This window comes from Poecile atricapillus, chromosome 24 (genome assembly GCF_030490865.1).
Source record: "Poecile atricapillus isolate bPoeAtr1 chromosome 24, bPoeAtr1.hap1, whole genome shotgun sequence".
In the NCBI taxonomy this organism is placed as follows: Eukaryota; Metazoa; Chordata; class Aves; order Passeriformes; family Paridae; genus Poecile; species Poecile atricapillus.
In genome coordinates this window covers 4,670,755-4,683,097 of record NC_081272.1, presented here as the reverse complement: position 1 = coordinate 4,683,097, position 12,343 = coordinate 4,670,755, and positions in this window count along the sequence as shown.

The following is a 12,343-nucleotide window of genomic DNA, read 5'->3' as shown; positions in this document are numbered from 1 at the left end:
CCCCCCAGAATTCCTGCCCTGTTTCACCAGGATTACACAGGCTCTCCCCCCAGAATTCCTGCCCTGTTTCACCAGGATTACACAGTTCTCCCCCCAGAATTCCTGCCCTGTTTCACCAGGATTACACAGGTTCTCTCCCCAGAATTCCTGCCTTATTTCACCAGGATTACACAGCTTCTCCCCCCAGAATTCCTGCCCTGTTTCACCAGGATTACACAGTTCTCTCCCCAGAATTCCTGCCCTGTTTCACCAGGATTACACAGGTTCTCTCCCCAGAACTCCTGCCCTGTTTCACCAGGATTACACAGTTCTCTCCCCAGAACTCCTGCCCTGTTTCACCAGGATTACACAGGTTCTATTCTCCACCCACTATTCCTGCCTTGTTTCCAACACAAGGTTACATGGCTTCTCCACTCCTGCTTTGTTTTACAGGATTACACAGGTTCTCTTCCCAGAATTTCTGCCCTGTTTCCAGCATGGGATTGAAGATACCCAATGAAGATTCTGATTAGTTTTTTTTCCTTTTTTCCCATTATTCACATCATGGCTCTCACATGGACCTTCAGCAGTATTCCAGTTCTCAGGAGCTTTTTTACTCATACCTGGAAATCCGCAGTTCCAGACTCTTCCAACACATTTCTCTCAAACCTCTGTAAGAGACAGGAAAGAGGAATCACCCCCATTTTACAAATAAAAAGCTGAATTCTGGGAAGTTAGAACTCAAAGGCTTCATCCATCCAGTTTAAGGGCACAAACCACAGCAAAATAAATTCTCAGGGACACAAACCAGGATCTGGAGGGCACAAAAGTCATAAAACTCTTCCTCTACCTTGACCAATTCCCAAACTCCCTTCCAGTGCATTCCATCACTACTGGATGTCATATGAACCTCCCTGGGAAAATCCTGATTTCTTTCCTAACTCATTGCTGAATTTCCCCCAAGATTCTCTTGCAGGGTCTGTTTCCCTCCATTGTGGCTGCTACAGGATTCCTTGGAAAAATAATTTTACAGAGCAAAATTATTATTTACTTATGGTTTTCAAACCCAAAACTTGGATCAGAATTTCCTTTGGTTCAAGCCAGGTCTGTTCTGCCCCAGTAAATTCCTATTTTCTTTAAGTGGAGTAGAAGCTTGGATTTTTCTCCTGTTCAGTGCACTGCCTGTTTTCCTCCAATATTCCTAACACAATTAGCATAACAAGATAAAGGAATCATCAAGTCCTTTCCCATTTTTCTTCCTTTGTAAAAGGACTGATGACAAACTGGGAATCAGGATCTGTATTGAATTACATTTGCCACAAAAGAGTTCATTAAGTAATAGTACATAATAAAAATCATCTGTCAGCTTGAGGGATTGACCAAATCCACTTAAGGGAACAGCTGGTTATTTTCTGGAGCACTCCAGAGCCAACGGTCAATATGTGCGAGGAGAAAGAGTGGGACGCAAGGAAACAGGGAACAGGTCAGGTATCGGAATGCCAGGAAAGTTTCTGGGATTTCCTGCAGAATTGGTCATGACTGGAGGTGAGACTTTGCCCATGGCAGCCCAATTTCCCCCTGATTTTTGTGCTGGCAGCAGCTCCTTTCACCAGGAAAAGGATCACGGGGCTCAGGGTGTGACCAATCTGAAGATGCTTCATGGAATTTCATCACCATCAAATCATGGAGTATCATCAAATCATGGAAAAGAATCCCAGGATGACTGAGGTTGGAAAAGAGCTCCAAGGCCATCGGGTCCAGCCTGTGACTGATCCCCACCTTGTCACCAGTCCAGGGCACTGAGTGCCACATCCAGGTGTTCCTGGGACTCTTGCAAGGATGGGGACTCCAAACCTCCCTGAGGAGCCTTTCCAATGCCTAAACAAACTTTCCATGAAGGAATTTTCCCCAAAATCCATCCAAAAACCTCTCCTGGGACACCTTGGGGCCACCTCCTTGTCAACACCCGGGGAGCTGAATTTCTCTCTCACCCCAGCACACCAAAGGGGCCATGACAAATGATGGCAGCAGGGTCCCATTTCTTGTCCCCAATATTTGTGTCCCTAAAGCTGCAGCAGAACATCCCAACACAACCATCACTGTCCCAGCCTTTCCAGCCAGGAAACCCAAATGGAAAATTGCTTCTGACTGCAAAGAGTGTGCAGCAAACCTGGGGAGGGAACAGAGAGGGATCTCTGTCTCTGGGGACATTCCAAGCCCACCTGGACACATTCATGTGTCACCTGCAGGTGTCCCTGCCTTGACCTCCAGAGATCCCTTCCAATCCCAGCCATCCTGGGATTCTGTGATCAAACGAGCCACACCAGCTCCTGACAGAAAACCCACCTCGCTCTCAGTGATTCATCCAAACCCATCCACAGTGCTGAGGCTCCAGGGATTTGTTCCAAGCTCCTGGAAGTCCCTAAGAAGGCCCTGACAGTGAGGACACTGCAGGTGACACAGAGGCAGCTTGTTGGGAATAAATGTCACCCATGACACGGTGTCACCGTGAACCTGCCGTGCCCTCCTGGCAGGGGCTGATCACGGCAGAGCCCCAGCAGGGCAGCCCTTCTTCAGAAGGGTCAGCTCCATTTCCATCCTGCTGCCTCCTCCCCAGCTTCCTCACCACCCCAGCCTTAGTAGATCTCTTCCCCCACAGAAGTTTTAGGCGGCAGCTTCACTCAAATCTCTGAAGGGAAGGGACGTGCAAGCCCCGTGGTGGCTGCACAGCAGATCCTACTCAGGTGCCCAACCAACCAAAACTAAACCCCAAACCAGCTGTGAATGTTAAAAATCATCTGTTACACCAGCTCTGAGCCCCTCCCTGCAGCACAGGCAGGACAAGAATCACAGAATCACCAGGCTGGAAGAGACCTTTTAAGGATCATCGAGTCCAACCCATGCCCTAACACCACCTCAACTAAACCACGGCACCGAGTGCCACATCCAATCTTTTCTTACAGAATCAACTCCAGGATGGAAACCACTGCAGTTTCTGCCTTTAAACACGTTTTTTCCCTTTCAAACTGCCCTTGCACTGTGCTGTTGATAAATCTGCAAAACTCTCATGAATTTTGGGGAAAGTCTCCCCATCCCTGGGTAAAAATCCAAGCCCTGGTGCTCCAGCAAAGCCAGAACAAGCTGGAGGATGCAGCAGCCATTTGGAGGAGGTGCAGCCACCCAGAGTAGCAATATTTTGGAGACAGAAACACCTTCCCCCACAGGCATTAAACAGCATTTATCTCCCCTTCCTCTCAAAATCTCCCCTGGCTGGTGTTGCCACCACTGCAGTTTTCCCAAAGTTGTTTAGCTCCCCCAATCCAAACTTTTCCAGAATTAGCTTGGCTCCCATTAAACTGGAGATAATGTGGGGAGGGGGACTGATTGAACAGCTATTAATCAAAGGATGGGCTTTATTCTAGTGATGTCACGAGCTGCAGAAGCAGAACTCAAACAGTTTATTAAATTACAGGAATGCCAAGAAAAATAGATAGCTTTAATAATCCATTTTTGCCTATCTGTTGTATTTTATATGTAGCTTGCAGAAGAGAATTAAAAAGTTTTCTACCATGTAAAATTGCCACTTAAATGAGGGGGGAAAAAAACCCCAAATAGATTCTGTCACTGATAGAGAATACAATTATTCCAGGCTAAAAAGTTTATTCTTTTGCTAATGTGTGAGATTACAGCAGCTCAGAGCCCACAGGAGAGGAGGGGGGATGGTTCCATGACAAAAAATGGTCCCTGAGCTTAAAAACACAAGTGCTCCAAAGCTGAGGAGGAACAGAAAACACACGAGGTCTGCCCTTTAGGGGGAAAACTCTGAGGATGTGTCGCCCTGAAAACTCAGCTTCTGAGCTTGCTAACAGAGTTTTCTAAAGAGTTTCCCAGGACAGTAACTGTAAACATAGATATGTGTACATTCTTTCTGTTACACGTCCTGTGATGGACATCTCTCATGGCCAGTGCAGTGGGAAAGTGTTATCCTGACCATCCCATCCCTGGCTGTGGTCAGGAACCTATAAATCCTGGAGGGAAAAATAAACTCTCTCTTCTCTTCACCACACCTCGACCTGTGTCCGTGTGATCTATTCATCTTCAGTGGTAACAAGGATGCTCCAGCCCCATCCTCAGGGACTGCACCACTGTGGCACCCAAGTCTGGAGGATGCTGCCACAGCACTGGATTTTGAGCTGCCCAGGCAGAAAGGCACAGTCAGCAGAGGTGGCTGAAGGGGAGGGGGGGGAAATGGCCAAAAACTTGCTCTCCACCAATGAGCTGCAGCTCACATGAGAGCCAGGAGATGTGTTTGGGGGATCAGCTCTGATCAGACTGAGCATTTGGATGAGATGGAGGAAGGAATTCTTCCCTCTGAGGGTGGGGAGGCCCTGGCACAGGGTGCCCAGAGAAGCTGTGGCTGCTTCATCCTTGGAAGGGTCCAAGGACAGTTTGGGCAGGGCTTGGAGCAACCTGAGACACCGGAAGGTGTCCCTGCCCATGGCAGAGGGTGGCACTGGATGATCTTTATGACCCTTCCGACTCAAACCATTCCCTGATTCTACAACTTATCCTCCCCTACAGCCCCAGCCAAACCAAACACTCTCCTATTTTTTATTATTCTCCCACCCTCCTTCTTCCTCTCCATCTCCAAGCCTTTCCTGTGATTCAGAAGCACACCCGTCCCAGCTCCTGCTGCCTGCAAATTGAGTCACATCATCTGCATGGAAGCCTTTCAGAGAAACCACCCAAACAGTGCTGATGAACTGGATTGCTTTCCTCTGGGAAGCAGACTCCCAGGAACGCTACCAGGGGCCGTTGTGCTGTGATTCAAGATGTGCTGTGTCTGGCATAGCAAAGCAAACCTGAAATTGTGAACCCAGACCCTTCAGGACTGACACTTCCAACGTCTCCCAGCAGCCAGGCTCACATGTTGGAAATGGCTCATTTATGTTGATGAGCCAGGAGCCAGTTCCTGCATCTTAAACTCCTGCAGCCTCTCAGCTGTGCTTTCAATATTGCCCTCCCAACGGCGGCGTGCAGGGACAGACATGGATAAGTACCTTGTACTACCAGGATCTCATGCAGGGAGCAGATTCCATGGAGCCTGGATTTATCAATCCAGCTGCAGATGCAGGGGGATGTCAGTGCTGCTGCTGAATAGGGAAATCCATCTGACAGAAGCAGGAGCAGCACACTCAGAACACATCCAAGGTTTGGGAATTTTATCTCCTCTTCTGAACCTTGCCCCTGCTCATCTTTCATAAATGTTCCTGCAAAAGCAGAGCTGGGCAGAGATGTCTTATTGAACACACACTCCCCCAGAGCAGGCAGTATCTCCTGGGCTGAGGGAAGCATCCAAATCCATCCCAACCCTTCCCACTGTGCTCTCCAAGTGCGGGGAGGGAGGGAAGGAAGCTCCAAAGGTCACCCAGTCCATTCCCCACCCCAAGGCAGATCCAGGAACATCTGCCCAGCTGGCACACAGCTGGCAGAGGTGGAGCTGAGCCCGCCCTGGGCAAAGGCTCCCTGGATGCTTTAGTGCACATTCAGTGATTCCTGGGTACACGGCATGGCTGAGCAAAAAGGAGATCCAGGCAACCCCTTCCAAATGTTCACTGCCAGCAAATCCTGTCCCTGCACAGGGATCCTTAAATGCAACTTAAACCCAACTCCTGCCTTATTTGTGCATTTTCCTGTTCATGGAACAGTCCCTAAACCAGACATTCTCCCACACAACCATTTGCCAAAAATTCCAATTAATTGGCCAGCACTACTTTGGCATGGTTGGTTTGGGTGTCATGGTTGTTTTGTTTGTTGGTTTGGTTTTTTCAAAAAAAAATTAAACAAGATGATATTTTCTTACAGAAAAATCAGCCAGGGATTAAGAGTTCAGTGGTTTGTCCACCTACCATTGCTCCTGGAGTTCTAATTCAAACCCCATTTTCACGCAGAATTTGGTGCTATCAGAGCAAATTCTTATTTTCTTCAGTTCATTTGTTCATGCTGAAGCAGATGAACATTAGTTAAAAGCTCACTCCCAGCTCCAATTCCAACCTCCTGGCTCATAACACAAGATTTTGAGAGCAGCTTCTTGCATCCATGAGAAACTGCTCCAAGCTGGCTGCCAGTGGTTCTGAAGGATTTGACAGGGATTCCAAAAATGAGGGGAAGGAGTATTTTCAATCCTGGCTATTGCAGTTCTCTGCACATCTTCAGACACTGGCACAGCTCAGGGATAGGGAGATTTCCTGCCATTTTCCCTTTCTTTTCCCTGGCAGAGTGTATCACACCCTAAGCAGGAGGCTGAAGGGCTCATCCCACCATCCTGCCCAGTACAGGATACACACCTGCTGCAAATTCCCTAAAAGAGCCTGGAAACAGATCCACCCCTCTTACCACCCAATTCTAAACATTCTGTACAATTTGGCATCCATTCATTCTTCTCCAACGGCCTCAAAATTGGAACTGTGGGGCGTGGCTGTAATTATTCCCCCCTGTTAATGAGATATCTTGCACATTACCAGGTCCTGAAAAATGCCCAAGTGCTGCTGAGGCTCTCCTACCCCATTTGTGCACTCCTGGATTAATCTTATTAGGAAGCACAACATTCCGAGCATTTATTCCTCACTTCCTTTCGTTTGTATAAATATGTTGCTCTGCCATGTTCTCTAATTGCTTAACATCTGCTGGAAGGAAGAGAAAATAAACACATTATGGCAAGAACAAACTGTGACACCCTTTACAAATCAGAGTGGACTGAGACTTCCAGGAACACCACAGAGTGGAAGTCACCCACCCATGGGGTGAGGAGGGTTTGGGATCAAGATTCCTGCACTGAGACCAATCAGCTCATCTTTGGTTCAAGTGTGGAGCTGGGCTTTGAGGATCTGCGTGGATCCTTTCCAAGCCAATATTTTCCATGATTCCAACTTTCTGACAGCGGTGTTTGCCAAAAACCTGGGACAAGTGAGCCCAGCAAAGCCTGACAGAGCCCTTTCCTCCTCAGCCACTGCTCTCAGCATCCTCAGCACTTATTCAGCTCTTTCAGCTCACTCCTCAGCTGCCTGTGCCAGCACCCATTTATTAAATGAACATTTCAGGGGTCAGGACCAAGGGATAACAATGGATTCGTGGGGAGCCCCTTCAGCTCGTGGGTGGCACTTATATAATCCCACAAAAACCAGGGGCAAATGGAAGCTACAACCCCTGAGCTTTTCCTACAGTGGGAGAACACACCTGAATCCCAGCTTGGAGGTAGCTTTGGTGGAGTTTACTGAAAAAACTGACAGAGACGTGGCTTACACCAGCACAAAACACCATAAAACTAGGCTGAAAGCTTCTGCTGGAACAAAAGAATAGTTAAGGAGTCTTAATTTCATTTCTCCAGCACAAGAAATCCTGCTCCTCTCTCTCCTCTGCTCCAGCCTGCATTTTATATCCTCTTTAAAAGGAGAAAACAAAGCCTAATTTTAGCTAAAATATGAAGTCACGAGGTGTAACGTGAAGCTGCTGTACATCACCTGTACAGCTCAATGTCACTGTGACAGAGCTGACAGTGCACTTGGATTTTATTGTGTGATTTCATGAATGACTATTAACCACTGCACTGAGCCCTGTAAATAGCAGCTCATTTCTGAGAGCTTTTTTTTTGAACGTCTCCTTGCTGCTGCTGCCATTCCTTGTCTTGCTCCCTGAAGATGCCACTTATCAAATGGGGATTAAATTGTGTGCAAATGAAAAGTTTATTGACTTTAGTATTTTCTCCTCCATATTTTGTAAGCTGAAGCTCAACCATTCACCCAGAAAGAAGCATCTTGTAAAAAGGGGGGAAGAAAGGTATCAATTGCATGAGATCTTTTATCCAAAATACAGCTTGTGGAGCCTCATACTCCTGGAAAAAGCCAGGAGGGCAATGGGGAAAAAAATGGGGGTTTTACAATGTAAATCAACTCATATGGTGGCAATTTTGGACTCTGCACCTCCCTATATATTCATGAAGTCCTTTTTGTCCCTTTCAGAGGATTCTCCTTCTCACAGACCCCACCGACAGGGCCAAAGAACAGCAGCAAAATTCAATATAACCAGAATTATTTTCTCCATAAATAAGGCTCCAACCACCGGGAACACAAGTAGATAACACCAAACACAGAAACACGAGGAGATAATAGTGCAGATGCCAAGATAGGCGCATCCTTAATTGTCTGGATCTGGCAGGGAGAACAAACTCCTGTGCAGTTGGGTTTTCCTCCAGTTAATGCTTTGTGTCTGTGCTGGGCAGCCCAGCTGAGGGGGGAGGCAGCTTTGCTATCAAATGCTTGGTTTTAATGAACAAAAATTATTCTGCCTCTGCTCTGCAGGCACAGCTCCAGGGTAAAACCAGCCCTGCCTGGCTGGGAAATGGCTTTTTGTCAGGACAAGTTAATCCTGTCCAAGGAATCCGCAATATCTCGGCACCTTTGGGGAGCTCATCCTTGGGATGCTCAAAAAGGAAACTCAGATTCTGGAGCACAGAGATGGGGATAAAGTTGGGTTAACCAGACCCAGACAAGCTTCATCAGCTCCTCCTGCAGCATTTCCAGGCTGGAAACTGGAAAGGTTTCATTGGAAAACCCCATAGGAACTGGGATGCTTGGGACAGCGCTGTCCCAGCTCCCACAGCTCAGGCTGGTGCTGGCAGCACTGTCCGGCTCTGGAGCACTGCACCAAGTGGGGGTAAAGCTGAATTAACCAGACCCAGCCCCATCAGCACCTCCTGCAGCATTTCCATCCTGGAAACTGGAGTGATTTCACTGGAAACCCCCCAGGAACTGGGATCTCTGGGACAGCGCTGTCCCAGCTCTCACCACACAGGCTGGGATGTGGCAGCACTGTCCGGCTCTGGAGCACTGACTGCACCAAGTGGGGGTAAAGCTGAGCTACCCTGACCCAGCTCCCCATGAAGCATTTCCAGCCTGGAAATGGAATGGTTTCACTGGAAACCCCCCAGGAACTCGGATCCCAGCTCCAGTTGTTAAATACCTCCCAGTTCCCAAACACAGGGCACTGTTCCAGCTCCCACTGCACTTAGCGGCACTGCCCTGATCTAGAGAACTGCACGAAGAGGGGGAAAAGCCGAGTTATCCTGGCACATCCCAGCTCCATCAGCTCTTCCTGAAGCCTTTCCAGACTTGAATGGGGAGTGGTTTCACTGGAACTCCCCCAGGAACTGGGATCTCTGGGACAGCGCTGTCCCAGCTCCCACAGCTCAGGCTGGTGTTGGCAGCACTGCCCAGTTCTGGAGCACTGCACCAAGTGGGGGTAAAGCTGAATTAACCAGACCCAGCCCAGCTCCATCAGCACCTCCTGCAGCATTTCCATCCTGGAAACGGAATGGTTTCACTGGAAACCCCCTAGGAACCAGGATTTTGGGGACAGCACTGTCCCAGCTCCCACAGCACAAGCTGGTGTTTCACTGCCCGGCTCTAGGGAGCCTTTTCCTTGCCAAGGCACAATCGTACCCATATGATGCCATCATCCCCCTTCTGGAGCCCATTTCCATCTGTAATTGTGTGCTCACAAGGACCATCTATTCCCCAGAGAACATCATTGATATGAGCAAGGAATCCATGCAGAAAAAACTCCAATAACTCTTTTTTTTCTCTTCTTACCCTCCTGGCTTGGTCCAGGAGCATCAGGCTCCATGGGTCGTATTTTGGATAAAATATCTTTTGGAATTGTAGTATTTTTCCCCCATTTTTACTTCTATCTCAGTGAATGGTTTTGACTTCAGCTTTCAAGATATGGAGAGGAAAATACTGAATCAATAAACTCCTCATCTGTACACAACTGAATCCCCTCCCTCTACATTTTCCTTTTAAAAGTGGAGGCACCACTTCAGTTTGAGGGAGTGTTTTGAGATCCAGCTCACTTTGTAATAAATCTCTGAGGGAGTGGGGTGGACAAGAGGCTGGAACATGAGTCTTTAAATCCATAATGGATGGGAAATACTCATCAGAATGTGTGAAAAGTGAAAACAGTTTACACATTAAAACCTGTCTGGTTTAAAACACTTCCCTAACATGAAAGTCCCTTTCTTATTAGTTAAATATTGATGATTATTGTAGGATCCAACTTACAGTCAGCTGGAAAGGTGCATGGGGCCTCAGCAGCTGCTACTGAGAGAAAAAATGCAAACATTTACTCAAAAAAACGGGCAGATTTTCCAACTAAGAGTGCATTTAGATTGGATATTGGGAAGGAATTCTTCCCTGTGAAGGTGGGGAGGGGTCAGGATGGATTTCCCAGAGCAGCTGTGGCTGCCCCACCCCTGGAAGTGCCCAAGGCCAGGTTGGATGGGACCTGAGCACCCTGGGATGGTGGAAATGTTCCTGCCCATGGAACTGGATGTATTTTAACATCCTTCCCACCCAAACCATTCCAGGATCCCATATATTCCCATAAAACACCTGTAGAACCAGGGCTGGCATTAGCCAGGACAGGCATGGTGCTCCTTTCCCTGCCCTGATGCCAGCAGCAGGGCTGGGCAGAATCCTTTCCCTGGGGGAAAATCCCCCCTCTCAAACATCCAGCCACAGATCCTGGAGCAGGGGACAGGGACACAGGGACTGCAGGAGATGTCAGGACTGGAGTGGGAAAAGCCACATAAAAACATCACTCCCACATCCAAGAGGGGAAAGATTCCCAGATTATCCTCAGTGTCCGTGCTCTCTGCATGCCTGGCAGGAACACATCGTGCAATTCACCTTCAGTTTACAAATGGCCACACAACGGGGAGGAAAAAATAATGAAGCATGAAATGCAAACCCTGCATTGGAAGTGAACCATGAAACAGCAACAGCAGCACAGCTGCAGCCAGGGAAGTGCTCACACCAAGTCACAGCCCAGCCACACAACTGGGAAAAACTGGGGCCAGAGCAGCCCCCACCCCAAAACAACCCTTCAGAAAGGGAAAAGGAGCTGGTGGGATAAATCCCATCCACCAAATTCTCTGTTTTGAGCAGCAAAAGCTGAAGGCACAAGGGTGGGAACTTGTACAGTTACAACCTGCAGCAGATCCAGAGTTAACTCCTGGCAGCAGCCGAGGAGCAATTCCAGGGATGTTGAGGGGGATCAGCTCTCGTTTGCTCCTGTGGAAACACAGAGCAACTTCAAGGGAATTACTGGGGTAATGCTGGGAAAAAACACGACCAGGGCCCTGCCAGCCCAGCACAGGGACACACAGAGCCTCAGCTTCCACTCCTGCTCTTACACAGGGATTTACTGCCTGGCACAGGCTTCAGGAACCACCAAAACTGCCCTGAAGAGCAGCGCCTTGGCTGTCCCTCGTGTCCCTGTGACAAACTGCAGTGAGTGCATTTCCAGTCACACACCGGATTGGGGTGGGAGGGAATTTAAGGATAATCCCATTCCACCCGCTGCCAGGGGCAGGGACACCTTCCACTATCCCAGGCTGCTCCAGCCTGGCCTTGGGCACTTCCAGGGATCCAGAGGCAGCCACAGCTTCTCTGGGAAATCCATTCCAGCCCATCCCCATGCTCACAGGGAAGGTTTTCTTCCCAAATTCCCATCTAACCCTGCCACCCTTCAGCTAAAGGCCATTCCCCTCTCCTATCACTCCATGCCCTCATTCCAGCCAGGCAAACAAACAGCTTCTCCTGCCTGGATTTGCTGCGGGACATCTGAACCCAAAACAGTCCCAGGTGCTGCACAGGAGCCACACAAGGATCAGAAGTCCAGGGGTAACTCTGGTCTGGCCAGTGAGCGTTACCTTGTGCAGCCACAGCCTCAGGGAGGCTTTGCTGTATTGGCCAAAAGAGAAATCACAAACACAACCCACGGGCTGGGGACAGCAGCAGCCTGCATGGATTTGGGGCTGCACTTCATGGGCAAAATCATTCCCAAAAAACCCTCACTTGGCTTAGGAGTCTTTTCATCCTTGTGTGGAAAACACAGCAGGTCTGGGCACCAAAATCTTGTACAACACCACTGGTGTTCCCCATTCCTGTGTCCGGGAGCACATCTGGCCATGAGCCATCCCACTGGGAAAAGCAACCCCAAAACAATCCCGGAGACCCTCTGAGCTGCCTCCCAGGGCTGTGGACACTGACAGGGGAGTGTAACCACCTCAGGAACGAGGTGAATGTTTTTAGAAGAGCGCACTACTCACTTGAACTGCATCCAGAACCTTTCCACCACTTCATATTTAAGAATGCAGCTTCCCCAGCCCTGCAGCAAACACATCCCTGCCTTCCCTGCCTCTCCGGACTGCCTGTTCTGGAAGGAGATCTGCTATCAGCTATCAATTGCAGTAGCAAGCATCTAATTTGACTTTGGCAGCAAGATGACAGTGTCTTGAATGCTAAAT